Source organism: Amphiprion ocellaris, chromosome 9 (genome assembly GCF_022539595.1).
Source record: "Amphiprion ocellaris isolate individual 3 ecotype Okinawa chromosome 9, ASM2253959v1, whole genome shotgun sequence".
Lineage (NCBI taxonomy): Eukaryota > Metazoa > Chordata > Actinopteri > Pomacentridae > Amphiprion > Amphiprion ocellaris.
Window position 1 is genome coordinate 15,146,233 of NC_072774.1, and position 27,186 is coordinate 15,173,418.

Below are 27,186 nucleotides of genomic sequence, written 5' to 3' on the forward strand. Positions count from 1 at the left end.
TGGGTTTTTTAGAAATCCTGAACAAACTTTGATTCTCTTCACTGAACAGTAAAGTTTGTGGAGATCAGAAGGTAACATTAGTTTGATCAATGCCTTCAACTACTAGTAGACTTTATCTGGAAAGCAGTTTTCTGAAATGAGTTCTTAGTAAATCTGTCCACAATCAAACCAAGAACATAGAAAGAGGAAATGTTTGAAGAAACAACTTGATGTTTTCATTTCAGACTAGAAAACGCTTTAAGACGATCTGTTTTTGCTCTTTTTCGTCCTTTTATTGTCTCTTCTGTTTAATTTGATCTTCTGAAGTTCAACTGGTGTCTTTTCAAATGTTTTGTCTTTAGTTTGATTCTTCTTAAATGTTTAGTTTTGCTCTTTTCTCACTTTTTATTCTTTTCTAATGTCTGATTTGATTTCCAAAGGTTTTGTCTTTTTAATGTTTAATTGTTGTTTTTTCAAATGTTTTATTGGCATGTTTGAAAAATTCCTTTTTTTTTTTTTCATTTTTTGATTAAATCTTTGTTAAGGTTTTTCTTTTTAAATGTTTTACCACCTTTTAATGTTTCATTTTCTTTTTAAATGCTTCATTGTATTTTCTGTTTAATTCCTATTTAAAGTTTTATTTTCTTTAAGATTTAATTTTCGAATTAAACAGTTAATTTTTTAATTAAATGTTATGTCTTTTTAAAGGTTTAATAATCGAATTAAATGTTTTGTATTTTTTAACAATGTTTAATATTCTTCTTGTTTAATTGTATTTTTTAAATGTTTAATGATCTAAAATATTTCATCTTTAATGTTAAATATTTTTGTTTAAAAACATTTGTTTAATTTCATAATTACATGTTTTGTATCTTCCATTTAATTATCTAATTAAATATTTTGTCTCTTTCATATAATTTAATTGTATTTAATGTTTAATTTTCTTGTTAAAAGTTTTATTGTATTAAATGTATTTTCCTTTGATTTAATTGCTTTTTTAAATGCAATTTATTTCTTTAATCTTTTTTTGTCAAGATTTTAACCCCAACCTTAAAAATGAAACAAACCCTTAAATCACAATGAAAATACTTCTGTTGTCACAATCATGAGTTAATCAATTATTCACTTTATCAATTCAACTTTATTTGTTTAGCACCTTTCACACAGATGACAAAACTAAACAAGCAAAGAGAAAAAACTGTGCTAAAACTATGATTAAAACTCAAAAACATATTTAAAAAAAGATTTAACATGGTAATAAAATGTGTTGTGTCCAGGGGATGGAGGGAGTTTATTGAAGTCTTCTTGGGCTCACATGGGAAATCATTTAAAATATAAACTTGATATTCAGTCGAAGGAAACTGGAAACTGCAGAGTGACAGAAGAAGCAACAATATCTCCCGTTTTCTCCTTTAATCAGTCGACTCTTCTTGTGCTTTCAGACTAAAGAATTATAGACTCTTCACAACCTGCTCAAACTCTTGGTACAGGACCTCACCACACGGGTCAAGAAGGTTTCTGTCTCATTTCTACTCTGAAGCTCACCTTCTCCTGCTCAAACTGCTGACAAATGTTTCTGCTGCTCTAAAGTCTGGTCTCCAGAACTTCCTAAAAACTCTCAAAGTCTCTTCTGCTGCAGGTTGCTTTGTAGAACTGTTCCAGAAAACCTCACTAAACCACATGGAGGGGCCTCAAGATAGTCGTCCAAATGAAACCATACAAAAACCAAACTAGCACAACCCAAACGCTAAAGTCTCCTGCAGCCTACCAGAGAACCTCTGAGAACAGAGAATCAGGACAGGAACTCTTACCTTCTGGACAACCAACGTTGCTTCACAAACAAGAATACAGAATGTGTCTGACCAAAAACCTCTAAAGACTCACTACAGCCAAGATAAAGACACAACTCAGCTGCAGCAAATCCACTAATCACTGCACACATTAGCACCATGTGCTAACTTTGGCTAAAGAATCACATTTACCAAGACAACTATCCAGTACAAAGCCCTAAAACACACCAAGAAACACATTAAAGACGATTTTACTGCTGGAAGCTGCAAGCCAACGCCTAAAGAACAGAGTAAAGCAACGGAGCTAAACCCGGTTCACTGGTGAAGAGAAGCAGAGGAAATGTTTGGCTGCAGCTAAATAAAGCAGGAAGACACTGAGCTGCTCAGGTGTTCCTGATAACACCAAGCTGCTCAGGTGTTCCTGATAACACCAAGCAGCCACCTGGACAGCCAATAGGAACACAGCTTCCTGGAAGTCCAGAGGGCTGGGTTAGTGAAGGAAATTTAATTTAAAGTTGAAGCAGAAAGTTAACAAAGAAAGTTGAAAACCACCTTCTGATACCTGAAATCTCTGAGTTTTCACACAAAGAACACCTGAACATGTCAAACTGGTTCCATAGTAGAACCATCATTGTAAAAACGTCATAGTATGGTGTGTTGCTCAAAAAACATTAGGACCCGGCTGTCAGGGGACAAACATGTAAGAAACATGAGAACAGAGAGAACCCAACCAGTAGGTCACAGTTTATCATCCCCCAGTCATCTCCTGAAGTCCATATGGTGAGAGACATCAGTATCTGGTTGTTAATTTACCAGAGGATGCTTATAATCATGCTGATGTGGTCTGTACTCTACAGTATTTTAGTGACTCAATAAATGCCTAAGTTGTTTTTTTTAAAATGCTTTTTAGTTTTTAATAAACATTTAACAGCCTATATGTAATCAATAAATGGCCTTTGCCTATCTTAAGAAAAATTCACTCAGAACTCTGATATGTTAACAGTACTAAATAAATCAATAAATACATGCATACACACATAAATAAGTTAATACATTAACTGTGTTAAGATAAGATTTAGATTTTTTAAAAAGTTGTTTATGTTTTTGCAGAATCCAGTATTGCTCACTGATTGGTCATTACATTTTGTTAGTTTGATTTCACTGTTTAAAATGATGCCACCTCTTTTCAGACAGAACCTGTGATAATAAAACAATACAAAATTAAAATTAAAGCTTTAAGTATGGCTAAATGCTTTTTTCAAAATTAAATATATCACTCCTTAGGTGGTAGTGGCCCCAAGTTCAGTTAAGTAGGAAACATATTCACAGATTCGGACTTCCAGCATCAATAACTCATTAGATATAGGTTGTCAAAACATAAACGGTGCCTCTTTCCCATTGTTGCAAGGCAGACAATGTGCTACAAGCCCAGTTTTATCAAAAGTAGCTGTCTTTCAAGCTACAGGAATAACATTGGTGTCTATGGAGTGAACAGGGTCCGTCTGCAATTTGCAAAACCGCTGCAACAGTAAAGAGAGACAAATATTCAATAACTTCACTCTTATACATTGTAGTGTCACTAAAATCACTGCAGCCTTCAACTGGCTCCTGTTGACAAAGTGTTTTAACAGAAATGTAAATGCTGTAATTTGATTCTTTTAATGAACCATGTAACTTGAATGGATGTGATGCTGGTGTGACCACAGTGCACACGTCTGATGTTGCTCACAGTGGTCCAAGGGACGCTCAGGGAGTTTGTGTATTTGCTCAGACTCATGAAAAATTACAGGGAACATTGGTTGCCACTGTGTTTTTGGGGTTTTTTTTTGCCACGAATGGTTGACAGTGTTCAGTGATGACATTCCCTGGTTCAGCCTGTGTGAAAGCTTCATTGTCGAGGTGATGATTGCTCTTTAACCTCTCAGTTTTCGTCTGAGAGAGTGCGGCTGTCGACAGCTGGAATGGCAACTAGCAGGGAATTCTCTATGTGCGTGGGTGCGTGCATAAGATGATGAGCAAATGACTTTTTCATTCTCTCTTCCATACTGACCTTGAACCCTGAGCTACAAAGTTGCACTCACTCAACATCCATGAAGCAGCAATGTCCAGACACAAATCTAGTTCACAATGAGCCGTGTCCCCTCCAGTCTGGGTATTGTGAAGCACAAGCCTGTGAAATCTGTCTTTGGTCTTGTTTGGGCATGAGGGATTACCGCGGGTTTAGGCTGTGGTCCCCAATGCTTTATGTTTGCACACTGGCTGATGGGGAAATCTGTGGTGACCAATGGATTCAGAGTTGGTGGGTAGTGTTTCATTATTCGACATATAAAAGGCCCCAGAATAGTTTTCAAAATTAAGTAACTATTCTAGGGCTGTTCCACCTATTCCATTTTGTTGAATCGGTGAGTGTTATTTGGTTTGCTGATCTTCAAATTAAGATGTAAAGAAAAAGGAATGGAATTGCACAATTTACATGAAACACACTTGCAGCCACAAACCTCTTAAACACGGGAAGAAGCATTAGCATAAACACTCAGATCTTCTCAGATAGTCTCAGAAAATAAACATAGATAATGAAGGGTTTCATGATTTTATATTATATGAAGGATCAAAGCTGAGCGGTATGAAAAATTGTAAACTAGGATGAAAACAAGGAATGAAATACTTAAAATCTTAACATGAAAACCAAGTGCGGCAAGCTGTAGATTAATTATAATAAAAGAATTAATCAAGAATTAGATGCACATGTGCCTAAAACCTGCACTTAAGTACAATGAATAACTCAGTTACTTGTATCATTAATGACAACCAAGAGTTACAATAATCTGGGAGCATCAGTGTCACACGCAATGAAAAGATAAATAAACTGCATTAAAAGAATTAAGGTTAAAATGTCAGACAACCTTATTTTTTCCTCCTCATTTTTTATGCATCTGTTGCAGGTTGATTCACTTGTCAGGAGCCTTTTTGTGAATAAGGATACAGGACAGTTGTTCCGTCTAGACGCACCTCCCTCTGCATGCTAATTGAAATTCAAATCAGATACTGTCTGTGCTTCACCTAAGTGCCTCTTAGCGATGTCAGCCCTGAAATGAATTCCCAAAGCAAAGACCGAAGCCTCAGCACAAGTTCACACAGAGGTCATACGCACAAGTTCTCTCCTAAGATATTTTAATTGCATGCCTGCCTTTTGAGATAGTGTACAGTCAAGAGGGGGAGAGCATAAAAATGTTGCAAAGATCAGAAGTGGGATTTAAATGGATATTTTATAAGCACATATCACTGGCCTTGTAGCCTACTGAGTCACTTGGATGCCACAGAGGACAGGGTTGCACCACGTGTTCATAAACCCAGCATGAGTTTTGCGTGTAAAGGCCCTCTTGAATACTAGCTAATTTCAAACTAATGGTTTGCTACCTCTGATTCAGTAAACGACAAGTGTTGAACTAAAGACTTAAAGTAAAACAAGTCATAATGTCTTGCACTTGAAGAGACCAAATAACATATCAAACCAAACCATTTTTTGTTAACACTCACTCAATTCAGTTGCTTTATATGTTGAAAGACACATACTGAGCGAAATAAGCAACAAATACCGTGGCTCAGCATTTCCTCCTTGGAACTGCACTGCTTTAAAAACAAGGAGTTAGACTTTCACAGTTTCATACATAAGAAACCGAAAGAACCAATCCTGTCACCTAGCAGGGTGGGGTTTTCTGTATCATTGTTCTTCTTGCTTCTGATGTTACACTGTGTTCGATCAGTAGTAGTTGAGCTGGTGTGCTCGAGCTGCAGAAAGCAGCAGAGGGGTGGGTGGAGAAACAAGCGAACACTTCATAGAGCCGCACATTCTAGTAAAAGCAACGGTGTAGAGTTACATCTAAGCCATTATAAAGCATGAATGGATTGTTTTCATGGAAAAAAAAACTTCCAAATAAGCAATTTTGATACAAAGAGAGAAGTTTTCAGGGGTTTGAATGACTGGAGAGGAACTTTAAGTATGACTTTGTGTATATGTTACTGTATACAAAAGTGGAAAATATAGTGTGCTTCAGAGATAGTAGTATTGTATTGTAAGCAACAACTTTGACTCAAAAAGCAGACTCAGAGACAAATTTAGAGAAATTTAGAGTTGAATACTGACATTGAGAATGTGAAATGCTAAGACGGTTGAAGATGATGGAGAGCTGAAGCAGTGCTGCTAAGAGGTTGGTTGGAATCTGGCTGGGTAAGTAAGTACGGCTGTAATCAGGCCTGAGAAATGGTGTGGAGGAGGGCGAGGCTGGCAGGTGGATTAGCTAGCAGTCAAAAAACACAAAGCCCAGCAACTTGTCAGAGCAAGAGATTTGGCCGCAGTGTAGGTAGTATGTAGGTGGACTGAACAATCTAGCTGAGAGTAGAAGAAAGAGCTTAGTAGATACATGACTAGAGCTGATGTGTGATGACCTTATGTGTGCTGATTGGCAGGAACTCCAGGCTAAACCGGATACATGCAAGTCCAGAGAAAAGACAAACAAGGGAGCAAGAAAGAGAAACAAATGGAATGGGGGAAAAGAAAACACCAGAAATGGGGACATGGTGCACTGTGCACCATGTCATATTCATGCAGTTTAGAATGAGTGGGACTAACATTGTGTAATTTGGGTTATATTATGTGGTTTCAAGCCATCCATTAGCTACACCCGTTTTATTTTGTAGAGGATCACGAGGGGCTGTAGCCCGCCAGAGCTGACATTGGTCCTGGACAGGTCGCCTGGTTATCACAGGGCTAACGCAAAGACAGAAACAATCATCCATGCTCACACTCACACCTTTGGCCAATTCAGAATCAGACTGTCAGAACTGACAATCAACCTACCTAACATGTCGTTGAATTGTGGGAGGAAGCTGAAGCCCCCACATATGCAACACACAAACTCCACACAAAAAGACCCACCTTGACCAGCAGGTTCCTCAGACAACAGTGCTGACCACTACACTGCTGAGCCTGCATTGTATGTTTGCAAAACGAAAGTCACAGATCATGTAATTGATTTGCTGGATCAGTTTGCGACAATAGAATCTACCTATCTGTCTATCTGTCTATCTGTCTGTCTATCTATCTATCTATCTATCTATCTATCTATTTATATACATATATACATACATACACACACAAACATATATATCTATAGCTATAGCTATATCTATCTATCTATCTATCTATCTATCTATATAGATAGATAGATAGATAGATAGATAGATAGATAGATAGATAGATAGATAGATAGATAGATAGATAGATAGATAGATAGATAGATAGATAGATAGATAGATATAGATATATATCCATGCTTATTGTTATTGGCAAACTGCTTTAAAAGTACAGGTTTTGTGTAACATTTTATAAAATTTTAATTAAAATATTCCTTATTTGCCACTTTAAATAAACAATATTTTGATGAGCTTTCATGTCAGATTGTACAGGCAACTGTATCTATCCACATCAAAATGGGTCATGTAGAGGTGGTTTCAAGTCCTTCCATTCTATTAGAAACCTAACAGATGTTTGCTATTCATTATTTTAAACTAATGTGTTTGTGGCCCAGTCTGTTTCAGTTTCATGATTTGCAAATTTCTACTAAATAAACTTTGTACTAAAAATAGTTAAAAAGTGAGTTTGCCTAAACAACTTGTAATAAATCTATGTGTTGGTAAAATTCTTGTCCTTTTTTCTTGTGCTTCTTGAGACACCAAAATATAGCTGCTTCTCTTGGTGACCCACTTCACATTACCTCAAAATCCAATTGTTCTTATTGGAATCACACTGGACCGTAATCTAATCTGCAGTGAAACCTGAACGACACCATTTCATTCCACCACTTAATGAGAGGCGTTGATGTCTCAACTAGTTTGTTGTTGTTCCTCTCGCCTCGTGTAATAAAGCTGCCCGCCGCTGACCTCCTCTTGGTGTAAACAGCATGACTCCCCTGATATTGGAATTAGTGCTGACCGAGGTATTTAAACAGCCACAACATGAGAAGTCTCTTGTAGGAGTTCATTAACTGCAAAGAAAGGCGACGCTGAATAATGAACCGGGCCTTTTTTAGCAGGGATGAGGAAAGGGAGGGGTGCGGTTATATTGATGTTCCTCAATGATTAACACTCCCCACTTTCTGGCCAGAGCTTCTCAATCTGCCCTGATTTCCATGGCACTCAGAGCTGGCCTTTCACTGCAGGAGCCTCTGGCTTTATGGAGCTGAAGTTTTCTGCCTGGTTACATTGATCAGAGATAATCTGAAGGGTGACGCTCTCGTGGATGATCTACCCCACAGCCGAGCAGAAGTAGCAGATAACAGAGGATTGATTGGGTTTTTACAGAGTCTGGGTTTCACAGTTTTCTATGTGCAGATGTGCCTCTTATCTTCATCCGTCTCAGGGATGCCTGGGGATACCCATTTCACCTCTGGAGGTGGAGAGGCTGTGCTTTGTCTTTCCAGCTGAAGACTGTCAGAACCTGTGACCTAGATTAGGTTATTATCTTCACAAAAGCAAAAACTCAACATCTGGGTCCATCACACATCTTATCCACTGTCCCCTGCTGCTGTGTCAGAGGCTGGGTGTGGAGTGGAACATTCAGGTTGCAGGTTTTCTATGAGAACCAGACTCCCAACTCCTGCAGGGTGGAGGAGGGGAATTTACGTCCTCTTGCCCTGAGAGCCATAAATCAAAATAAATTAAAGTCAGGCTCCCCCTGCACATATGGCACCCTCACTAACTTTTCTAGACTAAGGCTGGATAAAACCATTGCTAGCTTATTTCCAAACAATGATTTACTAAATGTTGTTGCATAAAAAAAGCCTTGAAAGGTATAAATTAGTTGTAGGGAAACATCTGTTGTCGACACCAAAACACTGAAGGCACTAATTTTTATATATTATTATATTGCATCACAGGGATGCAAATAATATAAATTATTACTGTTATAAACTGAACTTGATTTGAACTTACAACCAGTTCAAGCTGTTTTTACAGAGTTTGGGTTTCATGGTTCGCTCTAGACTGACATTCATTATTCTATCCTGACATTAGTGGATACAAACATAGAAGACAGCTGTGATGGAGGTAGTTATTGAAGGGAAACTGTGGTGATAGACATCATAACTATTTGAAGGGACACTTCTCATGAATTTGCTTGCTTCCGCTGTACATGAAATTATGAATCAAACCGTCAATGCTAACTTTAGTGGTCACCATGTTTACATCTGTACGTCAGTGTGACGTCTTGTTCTATTGTGCATGCCAGGCATTTAAGGACTTGTTTATAGTTCTATTTCACATTGTCTGGTTTCTCTCCAATATCCTTTTCTCTCATCCTTTTACCCCAACCACAACTGGTTAAGGCAAATGGCCACCCTCTCTCTGAGCCTGGTTCTGGCCAAAAGTAAAGTGAACAACCAAAAAAAAGAAATAGAACATTCGCATCTGGGCAATAACTCAGAATTGATACTGTGCCTACAAAAAGTATTCATCCCCTTGGAAGCTTTCTTCTTTTATTGCTTTTCAGCATTGAATCATTGTCAATTTAATTAGGATTTTTTTCTTGCTGTTTTTTGGGGGGTGGGAAGAATATATAAAATGTAAAATAAGTGATTGCAGAAGTATACACCGCTTTTAGGGTGACTCCCCTAATTCAACACAGGTGCAGCCAGCTGGAGCTGGAAGTCACACAATGAGTGAAATGAAGATCATCTGTTTGCAGTAAATGTGTCTCAGATGGATTTAATATACAAAAACTTGTATCTGGATGGTCCATTCACTGGTAAATCAGAACTCTTGGCTACACCAAGAAGACAAAAGAACACCTTAAGCAACTCTGTGAGAAGGTTATTAAAAAAGCATGCATCAGGGAATGGATACAAGGAACACTGCACATCATCCCAAACACACCATCCTCAACATGAAGCATGGTGGTGGCAGCATCATGATGTGGGGATGCATCTCAGCAGCAGTCCCTCGAAGGTTTGTAAAGGTAGATGGTAAAGTGGATGCTGTAAAGTATCGTGAAATCCTGCAGGACAAACTGATGCAGTCTGCAAGACAACTGTGACTTGAGAAAAGTTTGTTTTCCAGCAAGAAAATGAACCGAAGCATACCGTCAAAGCTACACAGCAACGGTTTAAAGACGAGATATTCTGGAGTTACTGAGTCAGTGCCCAGATCTCAATCTAACTAAGAATTTGTGGCTGGATGTCTAAAGGGCTGATCACTCATCATCTCCTTGCACCCTGACAGTTTTAAAAAGAAAATTAGATTAAAATTGCAGTAATCAGATGTACAAGGCTGGACTGAATTCTAACCACACAGGCTCAATGCTGTAATTGCAGCCAAACAACTAAAAGTGAGTCAACTAAATATTGAATTGAAGACGGTGACTATTTCTGCGATCACTTGATTTATGTTTAGAAATTTTAACTTAATGGCATTACTTTGCAAAAACGGAAGAGCCTTTTTTTTTTTTTTTGCAAATTATTGTCAACATCACCAAAATGTTATTGACTGTGTGTTATTCAGTGTTAAAAAGAAATAAAACAGGAAAACTACCAAAGAGGGTACGTGTTTTTTATTGACTCTAAATTTTGCAATGTGGACGTAGCTTAAGATTTAAAATTATTCTGATTCTGAAAGAAATGCCATCATATGCACAGTAAATTTAGAGCATACTTAACATTTTCTCCAGAAAAAGCATTCTTCACCCAGTAAAAAAAAAACCTATTACTAACAGTATTTGCTAGTACAATTTGCCGTTGTTTGACAACAAATAATGCTTATCAGGATAGAACTCCCTGCACCACCACGATCCTCACCTCCCGTTTCTCTTTCTACTCTGTCTCCTATGGCAGTAAATTCATTGTACTGTACATAGCGTGCACGGTCAGTGAGCCAACATTAAGCCTCTTATCACTTTCACTCCCACAGTGCTCTTTTGTTTGCGCTTTCCTGACTCTCAGTTAAACCTTTCATGTGTGATTATTGAGTAGCATCCCTGCGTGACGTGAAGACAATGTAACATGTAACAAAGCTACATACTGGAATGCAGCATATGACAAGGGATGATAAATATTGCATGCATGTTGACCACACAATATTTTAGACAATTTAGATTTATTACCATTAATTGAGTTTTTTGTTAGAGTGCTTCAATGAAGAAATCCTCATTCCAAACTGACTCTTATCCATGGCACTGAGGCCACACAGAGAAGCTGCAACTTAGCTGAACCTTGTAAATACATTTGATCGTCTTAGAAAAGACTGCTGGTCTAGTTAAATCTGAGTAATCCTCCATCCCTCACATGTAATTAGCTCTGCGCTTCAGACTGCTAAGTGACCCACATGAAACTGTCACCATTTCCTTTTGACACTAGCTGCCATAATGAGTCCTTTACACTGAAAACCCCTAGTTTGAAAGAGCTCTATGGAGCCAGCTAATGAACTGCTTGGGAAGAAAATATTTGCATATCAATTCCTGAGGTTTCAAATTTGACATTTTCAAATCAACAAATACCAGCACCTCAGATTAGAGTCTACATCGGTGTTTACCAGAGTTCAAGCAGCAGACACATCTGCTGGGAGGAGATTCTGTGATTTAGGCCTTCATGATGGAACTGCTGCAAAGAAACCACTATGGAGGAACACCAATGAAGTAGAAAAGACATGCTTGGACCAAGAAACATAAGTAATGGACATTAGACCCGTGGAAATCTGGACTTTTGGTTGCGGCTGCCTTGTGTTGGGTGGATGATCTCTACATGTGTGGCGTGGAGGAGGAGCTGTGATGGTGCCACTGTTGGCATTTTATTCAGAATTCAGGGCAACACTTAATCAGCATGGTCCCCACAACATCCTGCACAGAGACACCCTTCCATCTGCTTTGAGGTTAGTGGAACACGACAATGATCAACACCAGGCTCAGTTAGGGCCATTTAACCAGAAAGCAGAGTGATGGAGTGTCTCCACAGCCACCCGACCTAAACCCAGCTGACATGGTTTCAGATGAGTTGGACCACAGAGTGAAGGAAAAGCAGCCAACACGTGCTCAGCTTATGTGTGAACTCCTTTAGGACTGCTGGAAAAGCTCCAAGTGACAATCTCATGAAGCTGATAGAGAGAATGTAAGGTGTGGCTGCTATATATTCCATTTATTATATTTTTTGATATATTCCGTTTTGTTCTGCAATGTAGAAAACAGTTAAAACCAAAAGTTTTTTTGAAGAGGTGAAAACTATTTCCATAGACATTTGTGCAGGTGTGAGTGCTACAAATGCTTTTAAAGGATTAATACAGAACAAAACATGACAAAGTTAAGTGAAAAATATTGTATGATGGCTTGTAGCATACTGTTTGTATTTTAAATTTTTCTGCATTTATATAACTTTATTTTGATTCTTCACTTCTTTTTAACTCAAATTTGTCACACTGGTCTATTAGTACAGTCACATAAGCTTCTGAACCTTTTAAATCATTAAAAGAATAATGGATGAGCTGTGCATGATAAGGACAGTTTCTGTTATCAGACATTATACATGCTGTTTCACTCATGTAATGGAAGTTAGAGTTCACACAATACAGATCTATTGTGGCCTACAAAGGTATGTAGTCAGACTGGTTGATATGTTTTTCCGCATAGCAGTTTATGGGGAAAATCATTTACATGTGAGGTGATGAGTCAGTTCTTTTGCTTGTCTTTTGTATATAAGCACAGAGACATTTTCCACTCAGTGTTTCTGTAAACACAGCTGTATGAACATACTTCAGTCCATTCTGTCTTAATTAACTTCAGTGTTGATGTATTTTTACGTATTAAGGTGGACAAAATAACATGGCACCTGTAAAACATGATATTCATGGACAGGATCTCAAGGTCCAGCCGGTGTGAGGAGGGTGTCCAGTTTGTGAACCTCAGAGTTGCATTTTGGCTTTTTGTAGATGACATGGTTCTGTTGGCTTCATCAGACCTTGACTGTAGCATACAGTTGGATGGGCAGTCAGCACCTCTAAGTCTGAAGTCATTATTTTCTGCTGGAAACTGGTGGATTACTCCTTCTGGGTTGGGGGTGAGTTGGTGCTCCAACTGATTCATGGGAAAATGTTGCTTGAGATGGATGAGACAGATTGGTGGAGTGTCAGCAGTAATGTGAGCATTGTTGCGGACTGCTGTATGAAGAGGGAGCTGAGCCAGAAGGCATAGTTCTCAATTTACTCATCAATCTATGTAGCAGTGTCCAAAAGAACAAGGTTGCGGATAGAAGTATGCAAAATGAGCATCCTCATTGGGGTGGCTTGAATTCAGCCTTAGAGATGTGGTGAATAGCTCAGACATCCAGGGGGAGCCTGGAGTAGAGTCTGGTTGTGCATCTGATTAGTATGCCTCTAGGGCACCTTCCAACCCTGGGGCAGGCCCAGAACTCGCTGGAGGGATTACATATCTCATCTGGCCACGAAACACTTTAGGATCCTTCAGGAGGCACTGAAGAGTGACGCTGAGAAGAGGGACGTCTGGAATGCCCCACTTAGCCTGCTGTGAGCAAGAAGTGCAAGAAAACTAATTTTACAGATTCAGTCTATAACACAGCATGTTGTATGCTTTCCTCATAAAGCCTGCTATGCCAAGCCAAACCAGTTGTTGTAGCCCTAAAAAGAGTAGTAGTGTAACCTGAAGGATTTTATTAAACCTTTTTTTTTGGAGGGATATCACTGAACTTTTTTTTTTTTTGTCTGATTTGACGTGTCATTCTACATAAACAGCTGTTATGAAGGTTGACATTGCAGTTATGGCTGTGCACTGGGAGCACAGTTTCTGTTATGGGACATTAAATGTGCTGTTTCGATCATGTGATGGAGGTAAACTGTAAGGTATGTAGCAGAACTGGTTAACATGGATATGATTTTCTGCAAAGTAGCCTATGGGAGAAATAATTTGCATATCAAGTGTTGAGTCAGTTCTTTTGTTTGTCTTTTGGCTATAAGCACAGACACCAAGGTTTTGCACTTAGAATGTCTCTGTAAACACAAGTATATAAACTGTCTTGTGTTCACTCTGTCTTTTAACACAATCGAATGAAGTATTAGGGTGGACAAAAACCATGAGCAGATTTAAAATAGTGCTTAATAAAAAGAGGTGCAACATTGCAAAGCCAGTAGTGCACCTGTGGTGTATTAACTGTCTTTTATTGTTCTGGTGTTTACAGTGATCTGTGTAGCTGGTTTCTTATTTGCTGAGTATTCAGTTAAACAAAGCCCGTAGCAGACAGATCACATTCAAGCACACCTGTTTGCATTTACAGACACATTCCCTCCCAGATTAAATTCTTTCCCTTTGTTCTTTGTCAGAAACCATCAAGTCATTTTCCCATTGTTAGCTAAACAGGTCATTCCAGAGATTTTTTTAGCTTCAGTCTATAAAGTATCCCTACAAAGATATTTAATTTCATACCTCTAAATTTATATAAAGATAAAAACATGTTCATAGTCTTTAATCTTTAGTCATGAATTATTCTTGTTTTTTTATGATAACAAATGTACACATTAAACATCAGCAGATATCTATGATAAAGTTTGACAAGTTTATAAATGCACTTTTTTGTCTTTAAGATAACAATTGTTTCTATATTTCTTGAGTGATGTGCAGAACAAAGGCAGGCAAATTAGATAAAGATCAAAGCCAGCACTGATGCGGTTTGTCTCTTTAAATATAGTCTGAGAAACTATAAACCACCCAAAAAGAGCTTTAAAAATCCCTCTGTGCTGGTCTGCAGAAACGGGAGCAAACTGATAATGTCTCCTTTTTATGCAATGTGAGCCGAAATCTGAGACAAGAGTCCCAAAGCCAGATCTAAGCTGAGAGACTGGAGCCTCATTAGCAATCTATCTTTGTGGCCATGAAACACTCACACACTCACACACACAAAGTAGCTTTGTCTCTGGGCTGCGTTTGATATGCTGCAGCGGGGCCCCTGAGCTCGGAGACACAGCGAGGACTGAAAGCAGAGACTTCAAAAGTCGCCACTGTCCACCTTCGGGAAAGACAGATGATGCCTTGTTCAGTGTGAGGACCACTCAGCGCATTATGGTGATGCCTCCAAATTACTATGCTGATTACCTCGAGCACCTGAAGCCACCAAATGCCATATTCAGAAAATCTAATATTTATTTGATGATTGGCAGGAGTCCAGCATCTAAAAGCTTTTTATTTGCTTGTCTAACATGCTGCAGGAACCTCAGCCTGGGGATTTCAGGGGAAGTTTTTCTTTCTTTCAGCTGTGTTTTGCTGTGTCTCTCATGCATGTTGACCATGGAAAAAACTGAATGGAAGGAAAAGTGAATGACGCAACAAGAGGAAGTTAAACGGGGAAAGAAAGAAGAGCATGTTCAGAGATAAGACATACTACAGACATGATTTGCTGCACTACTGTCACCTTACAGTGCATTTATTTTTAGAATGAATGGCTTCGTAAAGGGGATATCTGTAGCATTTCTCAGCATAAAACATGTTGCACCAAGTAGCTGCTGAATAACACCAGAGGCACCGTGCACGTTTCTCAGAATAGATCCTGCCAGAGTTGAACTAGAGATAACACAGCCACCGCAATGGCGTTGTGTCCATTGATGCTTCCACTGGAAAAACATTTAACCAATCAAAGATGAGTAGATGGAATAAAGGGAGGTGACGTGCTTTTCCTACATACAGCTTCCTTGTTACAATTAGGAAAAGTAGATGAAGATTGATGGATTAAATACATCCCTTCAGCCTTACAAATTCTCGAATGTGGACTTTCAGGAAAAACAGTTCTTAAATAAACGCATTTCTTTAATTAATATGAAAAATGGTACTTGGTCTTAGAGCTGCTGTCAGCTTCCTTTTCAACTGAAAATAATATTGGCCGCCTAGATATGTCACTCTCTATTGACTGGTCGGGACAGTGCACAACAAAGCAACACCCCTACCAATAAAAAGAGGCTAACATGAAGACAATGCTGGGCCTAATGAATGAATGGCATTGTTGACATCAAAATCAGAACACACACATGCCAAGTACGAACCAATAAAATACCATTTCTGGTGCACAATTATAGGTGACACAGTGAACCGTTGCCTTCCTTGCACTAAGTTCTGTCTTAATATCCAGTATTATAAGACAACAACATGCTCGATGCTGTGAAAGGGTTTATCAATGAGGCAGTAATAGAGGACAAACCTTTACTGATGTCGAGGAGACATAACTCGAAATGTTTGTGAAGAAACAATCACTGTCCCAAAGGGGGATTAAACCCACAGTGTTGGCATTAGCAGCCTTTGATCTAAAACAACTCACTGAATAGGAGAGAGGTGATTGTTGTGCACGATTGTTACACACTATGACAGTCCATAATTTACAAAAGTGTCAGTTTATATCGGACCTCTTGGTGGTCATGGTACATGCATATTAGCAAGAAACAGCTCCAATCACATAGCATGAACAATGAAATTCAGTCTGTTTATCAGGCTGCATTCTCGTTTAGCTAAACGTGACTCAGTGACTTACTCAGAGGACCTTTATATTTTCTTGGCACTGCTTTAAACTGCTCGTTGTAATCATGCCATTTAAAATGAATATGTCTGTGCAAAATTTCTGGTGACACGATTTACATATTCAAATATTTATCCTCTTTTGGGCATTTTCATGTCTTTATTTTTTGCTCTACAATATTTAAGTTGGATTGTTGACATTAATCAGCAGGAAAAAAAATGAAATAAAGACAAATCCTTTCAAAGTGAATTACAAATCTTGGTTGCATCAGCGTGGCAGTGCTGCAGCCAATTGGTTGCACTTCACATAATGAGTTGAATACATCACCTGTGTGTAACCAAGGGTTTCCAGCTAATTAGGGTATCTTCAGGCCCTCTATGTTCAATGTAGAAAAAAAATAATTGCACTTTCATAGCAAATTTCTATGCACATTTCGAAGCAACCATTAGAAAAGGTCAATGGAAACAACAAATTTTGAAAAAGCTTACCATTTTTGGATGGGTTTTCATGCTCACTTCAGGTTCTTTTCCTTTTGACTTGTTCAAATAAAAGTTAATGCGCTTATTAAGAGATGGACATATCTTTTTAAGTTCTGTTGTAGCAAGCATTTAACTCACATGAATGATCAGCTCAGGGCAGTATTGTCAGTACCAGCTGACATCTTAAATGATTACAACTTGCTTGACTGAACAAAGTTCCTGAAGATCAATCTCCATTATTCTGTTCTATTCTAGATAATTTTGGTTTTGTCTTCTTTGAGACAAAAACTTGGCTTTGTGTTCTGTTTTTCTGCAGCTACTTTTTCTACTCTGTTTATTACTGTCATGTGTGACATACTCTATTCTGCTACCCTCTGCAGCCTAGTTAATTTGTGCTATGGAAGTTACTGGAAACAAGCTTCATTTGCTTTTCTTGTTGCAATATTTTTTTTAGAAAAATGATTCAAATTCACTTGACAGTTACATGGAAAGATGGCTTATGTGTGGGAGCATGGATTCAATCATTGACACAATTTCTGAATTCACAGGGTAAATACATAAAATCAGTGTTATTCATTGAGAAAAAAATGAAAGAACCAAAGAAAAAAAAGACATTGTTTTGCAGTGAAAAAATATTTCCAAAGACTTTCTCTAACAATTAAAAATGAAACATATTGGCCTCACTGGTTCAAGACCTTTATGTTTAAGACCCTACAGTAACCTCCACACAAAGAGAGAGAAAAATAAACACACTGCAACAAAACAGAGCAGCCTGTTACTGTGCTTCTTGTGAATAGTGTTCTACAAGTTCAGCAACTTTTCATACAATAGCCTCCCCCACTACAGGGAGCAGCCGTGACGTGTTCGGAGCAATGAAGACCTGTTCAACCAGAGCCAGCAGGTGCTTCCTGGTGCTGCAGGAAGTCTTCTGCACACTCTCTGATGGACAAACACGTGGGCCGGAGCACTTCTGGGAAGGAAAGCCTAGTAGTGAATGTTCCCTCATCAGCTATTGTCAACATCTGCAGTTCAGTGTTTTTAAAGTCACTCATACTGCCTGGAGAATTACACACAGCGTGTTGTGGCATGACACAAAATGTGACATTTTGAGGGCTTTCTCTGTATTCCCAGTCTGATCCGCTGCTTTAAATCCCAATCTGGGAAAACTGACAAAATATCTCCCTTCTCTTGATTCCTTTTGTCTTGTAGCAGGTTGGCGTTTCTATGAGTGTCTGGGCTGATAAGACTGCTTTAAATGCAGCTTGAAGCTTTTTATGACGTCTGCATTTGAAAGCTGACAGCATGTTTTGCTTAAACACCCTGGGAAATGACAGGATGAACTTTATGGAACCTCAGGACAGAATTCAGTCATTACTAACAGAAGAGAAGATAGTGAAAGGCTGTAAAACAGAGTTGAAAGGGCTGTAAACTGCCTCCAGGATGTGAACGGATCATTTCCTTATGGCTACAGTGAAATTAGAGCACTAAGATGACAAATAGCACGTCAACAGGTACTGTATGTTAGATCAGTTGTGTGTTTACAGCTTTGCAGATCTCACCAGTGTTGGGAAGTGACACAAGTATTTACTGTATGTTAAAGTGTTTTCATTTTCAGAAGCCTGTACTCTAATGTTGTGGTTTTACGTGACGTCTGTAGAGTTAGTTTGTGTATTTTACATTTAAACTAAGTGAAGTCACTGTTGCTGTATAAACACAGCCATAATCTCCGTGACTAATAGGCTTGTGCAGGGTTGCAGCTACAATTGAGGACAATAAGGTCACGTCCTCTCTGCTTATCTGAAGACTTTTGCGTAAACTTGCCACAGCTAAGATGAAGACACAAAGGGAAGGAGGTATTTCTTTTAACTGGTTAAAAGAAATTTTATTTTAAGGTAGCGGCAAAACAGTGTTGGGAGCAGCAAGCCTGAGGTTGTATGTTTGCCTGAAAACTGGGAACCTGATTCCGAGTTTGGACTAGAAGTTGGGCTGAGGGGAGCAGGTCAGAGAGATCCATGAGCTGAGCTGGCGAGAAGAACAGACACCAAGTTGTCTGTTGATATGTTTGAGCAGAGACAACATTCTGCTGGGTTCCATGTTCTGAGCAGAGTTTTTAAAGCATGCTTGATGATAACAATGATGCAGTGCAGCTGATGAAGCTGTGCAGTCCAGGAGGGGCTGGAGACAGGAACAGAAAGCATGACTCTTCACACAGTATTTACCTAACAACAAAAATAAATAATTCTGTATTCATTTACTGGAGTCATTTTACCCGTGGCAATATGAAAAAGCCCCTCAGCCAGTTTGAAAGGCATGTTATCTTTTTTTTTTTAGTTTTGTTAAGTCAGAATCAGAAACTGTAAAAACTGAACTAATCATCAGATTTTCAACTTTCTGATCGTCCTTGATTGCATAACGTGTGACATGCAGTTTCACCGGGGAACTATACTAAATCTAACTTTGAAATCATGACACTTCACCATCATCAGTATATTCTACAAGTCTTGTTGAAAAATGAGGCAAAAATAAGTAGTTTTTGCTCTGGACTCTTCACAAAGCCAAAAATCTGCAATGTTTGACACCACTGGGAAGCCATGATTCACTCAGCTGTGACTAACAATCATTTTTCCACCTTAAATTGCCACACATTAATTTTAAAATGTGTGGGGAAAGTGAAGTCAGGTTGACTGCTAAAGCAATTGGCAGATTGTGTCCTATGAAGTTGCAAAAGATAACATCAGCCCTGGTTTGGGATGAGGAAACATCTTCATGTGTGTGTGATTCTCTCTTTGATGTATCCCCCAGTTGTGATTTAAAATGTGTATTTGCACCATACACACTGGATGCTGCTGCAGACTATACAGTGAGCGTAATGTTGGCTTTTTTTCTGGTATGATAACACAGCTGTACATTGCTGTTAGTTGAATAAAGGATTAATATCTCATACATTTTGCTGCCATTTATAAGATTTTTGATGACTTTTATGGATTTTTTTAGAAGGTGACACGAGTAATCATCCAACAAAGTTGACATGTATATCTGCACTTTTTTAAAACTAAGTTTTGCTGTTTACGGAGCAGGTACTGTAGTACACTTTGGGTGTATTACAGTCTGTAGGAAATCATGAGCAATCATGAGCTGTAAGAAGCTAGAAAGCTCAAAAGAGAAAAGTTGGGTAACTTTTGATTCAGTGTTTAGACATTATAGTCTTTTTACAGACGCTGTGTATCAAACAGTGACACTGTTCAGCAAAGTAGATATGTGCATTATTATGGACATTATTGTGATTACTATTTATTATTTAATGTACTTTCACAAAAGTTATTTGTATACTTAGAAATATCTGTTGCTTGCAATGTGAGCAGGATTACAGCAGCATCTTGGATCTTAGCATCAGTTGTTGCACATGCCTGCATGGATGCTGCTGTTCTATTTCTGCAGTGGGAGCAGTGTGAGAATATGTGGGTTTGTTTAGCTGCCACACAGTTGCCCTCAGCTGTCCCATCACTCAGCGGGGGACGGGGGCATACCCCAGTTCCTCCCATTTTTCTCTCTCTCTAATCCACCCCCACTTTTTCTCTTTCACTCCCAGACCCTCTCGGAGACAAGCGCAGACTAGACGAAGCAACTAGGTCAACCTCCAGCTATTAAACTCCCGTGTGCCTGTTGAGACAGCGGGACAAATGGGTCCTACTTCAGCTCAGACACAAAGGCCTTCACATCCATCGAGGACCTTGGCCCCACTTGCATCCTAATGAAGCGAGAGTGGAGGGAAATGCATTTAGTTAGTATGCTCGCTGACCAGGAAACACAATGGGTTGCACCGTTACATAATGGGACCCTGGTTGTGATAAGGATGGAAAGACATTTTAATCAGAGCTACTCTGCTTTCATAGGTTGGTGGTCTCAGTACACCTGTTATCAACCATGGAAAAACCTATTCAAAACATGCACAAGTGCACACATCAGTGGAAGCAAATGATATTTCCAAAAATTTGCATTTCATAATAGGGATGTCCCTTCCCTCCTGCTACTGATTGATTGCGAGTGGTCTCCTCAAATGAAAGTCTGAATTATTCAAGGACAATATGGCAGGTTGGACTGTATTCATTTCCTGTTCAATCAGACAGTTTGATGGGTATTTAGGAACCACTGAATATATCAGTAAAGAGTAATGGAGCTCTCTTTGAGAAGTAAAAATAGATAGACATCTGTAGAAGAAAAGAGGCTGTGTTCAACTTCCACACAGTCTTTCACAAAAGTCAACCATCCTGCTAGTGACTCTGAGGCTGTGGTCACTGCGGAGCTTTTTACTAAAATCTAAAAAAATAATAATTTTTACACAAAAAAACTTGCAGTAGTACATTTCTTCCATTTATGCTACCATCTGATCATTTGGATGAAACACAAAATTCCTGATGCTGATAAAATTTGTTTTGCAAATCTGCTTGGTGGATGTTGACAAATTTGACTTGCAGTAAATGAATTGTGAAACTTATCTACAGTGTAAGTCAATCCTTGTTTCTTTCTGCTGACATGCCTGCTACACCCTCTATGCACACAATCTGATAACCTACCATGATGTCACTGAGTAAACACTGGGGCCAGTGAGCCAGCAGGGCTAATAATAAAACACTTCCCTCACCACAGCTTGTTGATGCTCTACCTTGCAGGTGCTGTGAGCTCATACTGTGCAACTCAAAACCCAAAATTACAGCCTGTGAAGTGAAACAACAACAACCATTAGAGCTCTTGTTGTCTGGTGACCTTGTCAAAAAGGGTGAAAATACATTATAGATGTTCATTGTTTCAGACTTCAAGGCCTTGAACCGCACATGAATGAGCTGAAGGGCATCTTAGGACATGTGGATGAGCGGGTGTAAAATGTCAATGATTTTCTAATGTTCTAAATCTGTATGTGTAGACTGCAAGCTTTTATCTCTGGTGGCAGCTTCAGGTGAGACTGAACATCCACCTGTCTTTGAGAAAAGATATCAATTTTCTCACCTGTTGGCTTTCTTACAAATGCTATGCAATGTGATCTGATATTGACCTTTTGTTACAAACTTATTTTCCTTTGAACATAACTTATGAGCCTGATGATCAGACTTAACTGATTTGTATTTTGACACCATTTATTATATTCTAGCTGAATTACTATTATCTGAAAAAAACAGATGTGGCAAGCAGTTTAGATGCCAATAAATGAAAAACACCATGTATTAAAAGTACCATATGGTAAAAATGCAGTTTTATTGTGTTTTATAGTGGTTATAAAAAAAAAAAAATGGTGTGACTTGGTTTCAGTTACAACTGGATGGAGTTTAAACCTTTGTCTGCCAGAAATTTGGAGATTCCTAAAGGAAAAAAAACACAAAACAAAGCACATCCCTTTTGTCTGTTTTGTCTGCACAACAATAAGTAATTTAAGGATTATCTCTTCTTATTTCTTTGATAGGAAATGTGATGAAGGTGGAGAAAGAGCGAGTGGATGGGAAGCTACAAAAATGCCTTGTCAGATTGAAAGCAGGGATTTTGTGATTATGTGATACGAGTCTTACCCCGAGGCTACCACCATGTCCCAGATTACACCTCTGTATGTGATAGCACTCTTCAGAGCATTGTGAGTGTGCTTGTCAAAACCAACCCATTTAGAGTAGAAAGCTATAAAGCACAAAGATCAAAGCTTTGAGGTAGATTTGTTGTACTTTTTTAGTCCTACAGTCTTTCTATGTATGTACAATATCGCCTGTGATTAGTCTGAAGTAGGACTGTGATGCACCTGCTTTTAGAAGTAAAGACTTTGTGGCAGACTGGTGTTACTGGTTCCTCTGTGGTTTGGGTTCCCTGTTGTTAGTGATGATGAGAAAAAAAAAGCCTTTTTGAAATTTAGACCAGCTCTGACAGCTAAATATCAGTTTACAGAAATGTGACGCATTGTTTCGAAAGTTAAAAAGGAAACTTGGATTCAAACAAATCTTCAAGCATCAAAAAACCAACTGACTTCTAAATATACTTTTCTAAACATCTCACATGCCCAAACAGTCATTGTGCATCATTACACATGAGTGTGCAGCACCTCAGTGACAGCAATTTCTATATTTCCTGTAAATTATAGGGCAGCTGCTGCAGCTGGGTCAGTTTCAAAAGGAGCTCAGTTGTTGTTTTCTCTCCTCTCTGTATTTCTTACTGCACTGAAAAAGTTTACTCGCACTCATATAAAAAAATAAAAAAAGATTAGTGCTAAGGCACCATTCAGGGGTTATAAAAATATCTAACTCTGTACTTCAAGCAGTAGCACACACTGTTTATTGCTTATTTTCCTGCCTCTTGTTAAAACCATGGTTACATATATTTCTGGGTTCTCATGACACAATAGTAACACATCAACAGCACAATGACAAAAACCATTTAAAAAACATCATAATTACAGTAAATTGTATTTTACATGCACGACTGAAACTTTTAAAATGTTTTATTGTGAATTTGCTAGTGGTTCATTCAGTAACAAAAGGGCTGTTTAAAACACGTGTGAGTACTGGTACTGTAACTATGAGTCATATTTGTGTACTAAACATGAATTTGTCTATTATAACTTTCATTTTAAACATTCTCTTCTTGATATAAGAATATATATGGGAATACTGATAAGGTTTAAACTTGCACTAACTTATTTTTTGAGCTACTTGGGGCCAGTGCAACAAGTTTTAAACACCGATATAATACATTGCGACATATTTCAAAGTTGAAAAACAAAACATTAGATATATACACATCAAATCTGACAAAGATTAACAGTAGCATTCTATTTGAGTTGTGTTTGCGAACACCTAATGAATGTGAGGCCAGTGTTGTATGTCTGCATGTAATGTACATTTCATCATCTGCCCAAGTCCACGAGAGTTTACACGGACGGTCAATGTATGTCCACATGCAGCCCAAAATTACTATGCAACAGGGGCAATAGTATGTCTGATCGACAGTACTGTGCATTTAAAGACTAGAAAACAGTGTGAATACAGCTACACAATCAAAGCTGTCCATGTGTGCATCTGCAAGGGAGTATAATAAAAGCTTAAGTCCAGTATTTATCCTCCTTCTATTTTGCTCTGTCTGTTTTATTCAACGGCAAAATACTCCACAGTTTTAACCAGCTATTGCTTAACTAGCAGTTTAGTTAGTTGTTTATTTTTGTGCTTTACAGGTAGTGTAGAATTTTTTTCCCCTACTGTTTATTGCTGAAAACCTGCATCTGCATGAACTAACCCTGATATAAAAGTCAAAATTAACTGGAACATTAACGTTGAAGACTGTCAAACCAAAATTACAAGCTGAAAGATGCCAAAATGCCCTGCATAGATTAGAGAAACTGCAGAGTTTGGTGATAATTCTCGACTGGTACTTCACTGTGTGCACACAGAGTAGTCACTTCAACACTATTAATACAAAAATACTGATTATGGCAGCTTTAACAGCTGTTTTTGAACCATTGTCTCCATTTTTGCTTACAGGATAATGACAAAGTCAGCTTATTTAAAAATTTAAAGTGGCTCTATAAACTTCAGACTAGCTTCTCTTTTCAGAAGTATAAAGTTGTACTTTCTACTCAGTAGAGTAACATTTTGCTGACATTCAACAATACTAAACAAAACCCCCCTCCCAACACCAGAAATCAAATGACCAATTTAATTTATTTTTACATTTTAAGCTTTGAAAGACCTCGTGAAGTCAGATTATGTAACTGTGGGGTGGTCAATCCAAATCATGTGCATGTGATACACTTGAACTCTCTGACCGAAACTCAGAGCTCTGGCCTAACATCTCTAAATGAGACCAAACCTGCACGCAACTATGTGCTTTTCCATATCAGCTCGAATCAGCAACGCTTCAGTAGATCTCTACATGTTGTTTCTAATAAGTTACTTTACAGATCAAGTATTCATTTATAGGATAACGTTATTTCTTTTACACCGACAAATCAAAGATAAGATGGTTTTACCTTAGCTGACATGTTTCAACTGCAACTGCAGTCTTCTTCAGAGCGTCATCTGACGTGTGCTGACGTGTCCTTTTTTATCAGGTGACCGGTCTGACAGATCTGTCAGAATCTGTCAGATAGGCCACGCCCCCCGCCGCCAGGTGCTCTCTGGAGGATGGAGTCCCAGGTATTAGAGGGTGTAGTCCCCCTCGTCCCGGTTCATGGAGCAGCTCGCCCGCTTCCTGATCTCGATGGCCTCCTTGATCCATCGTTTATGCTTGTTGGTCTCCGATGTTACAATCCTCCCCCTGTCCCAGTCCATGATATGATTATTTCTTTTGCAGTGATCCCTGATGGCTGATTTTTTGTTTTCTTGTTCGGCTTTTTCTTTTTGTGTTCTTGTGAGTCGTCCAGTTGTTTCCTTTTCGCATTCTGTCTGGTGTTCTTTTCGTCTTGTGCTGAATGATCTGCCTGTTTCTCCAATGTATGTTTTCTCGCAAGATTTGCACGGAATTTCATAAATGATGCTGCATTTCTTGTCCGGTTCTATTTTGTCTTTGGGATGGACTAATAGCTGCCGGAGTTTTGTATGTGGTTTTACTGCTGTGTTGATGTTGTGTTTTTTCATTATGCGCTGTATGGGTTCTGTTATCCCACGGATGTATGGGATGGTGATTGTGTCTTTGTTTTTATTGTCCGGTTGTTTTGTTTGTGTTTCCTTTTGTGTATTTACTTTGTTTTTAGCTTGTTGTTTTCCTTTGTTGATGGCCCATGTCAGGTATTGGCAGTGTGTGAGTGCGTTCTTGATGTGTTTTTCCTCCTCCTGTTTGTTTTTATCGTCTGTTATGATACTTGTCCTTTCATAAAGTGTTCTAACTACTGATAGTTTGTAAACTGTGGGATGTTCTGATGTCCAGAGGAGGTTCTGGTCTGTATGTGTAGGTTTCCTGTAAACTGTGATCTTAATGCTGCTGTCTTCTCTGTGGTGTATGTTTAAGTCCAAAAATGAAATGGTCCGGTTTATTTCTTCTTCGTGCATGAATTGTATATTTCCTGTGTCGTCCATGTCGTTCAGATGATCGATAAGTTCTTGTGTGTGTCCAGATTTTATTATTTCCAGGATGTCATCAACATATCGTTTCCAGAGTGTGGGTCTGCAGTGTGTGGATGGCTTTGGTTTCTAGGTCCTCCATGAAAAATTACTCCTTATTGCAGATAGTGGATCTCCCATTGCAAAACCTCAGACAGGACACCTGATAAAAAGGACACGTCAGCACACGTCAGATGACGCTCTGAAGAAGACTGCAGTTGCAGTTGAAACATGTCAGCTAAGGTAAAACCACATTATCTTTGATTTGTCGGTGAAAAAGAAATAACGTTATCCTATGATAGTTAACGACAAAATGAACATCATCCAAATATTCATTTATATGTTTACCTTTAAACCACAATTAACTGTAAAATTACATTATTTTATTGTATTCAAATCAGCAAAAAATGTTATTATTTCATAGATATAAGGACAAAAAATGCTTTCATTTTTTAATGTGATATTTTACAACTTTGTTAAATAACATATTATGTATTAATTTACATGTTAACTGTAAAAAATTACATATTAAAAATCAGTGTTTTTACAAATAGTAACTATTTTTTTTTAAATTATCGTATTTAAATATACTAAAATGTGAGTACATACACATATTTGCAATTACTGTCACAGTGTTTATATTCTGAACTTCACAGTATTCTGCTGTTTAACATATTTTTTTTGTCACTTCTGCTCCCAGATTTCCACAATCTTTAATGGGATTCTTCATTTTTACAGTGTAGGGCTGTGTGTAGCATTTAATGCAGAGGATAACTGATGTTAAATCAGTGTTGGCCAAAGAGACACACATATAATCCACTGTACCTTATTGATACCATATAACACCCCTCTTTCCTTGTGTTCTGTACTCATTTATTATCTTTTCTTTTTATGTTATTGGTGTATAGAGAAAATTTTGAGTTTCCAGACTCACTTTTATATTTTATCACAGTCTGAGCAAACTCTACGGACACTTAGCTTCAGCCTTTTGTCTTTTTCAAATAAACGAAGCCCCTGGCTTTCCTATAAAGTAACTTTCTCATCCTTTTCCTGTGACTCAGAGGCTCTTTGGCTTGCAGCCACCTGATAAACTCGGTTTATCAGTGATCGGTCAGACGTGAGGACTTCCCATGACCTCATGAGTAATTGGTTTAACTGTAAATCCCAAACGGTGGCAAGCCCATCTGTAAAAGACATTCCCTGCATTCACTGAGAGAAAGAGAGAGGTGGAGGAGTGATGGTAACACACTGTGCCTGGTGCAGTACGATCTGCAGTCAGGTGGGACTGGAAGTGCACATTTACTGTAAAAGGAGGCACTGAGAAACC

The 27,186-nt window shown here is 38.4% G+C and overlaps 1 long non-coding RNA gene across 1 annotated transcript in view; it reads right to left on the reverse strand.

Moving 5' to 3' along the window:
• Positions 1 to 25,996, reverse strand: part of LOC129349615 (uncharacterized) — a 48,584-nt gene extending 22,588 nt beyond the window's left edge. The window contains exon 1 of the long non-coding RNA XR_008602678.1: positions 24,791 to 25,996. This is a non-coding gene — a long non-coding RNA (uncharacterized LOC129349615). The remainder of the gene's footprint in view (positions 1 to 24,790) is intronic.
• Positions 25,997 to 27,186: the final 1,190 nt, after the last annotated feature.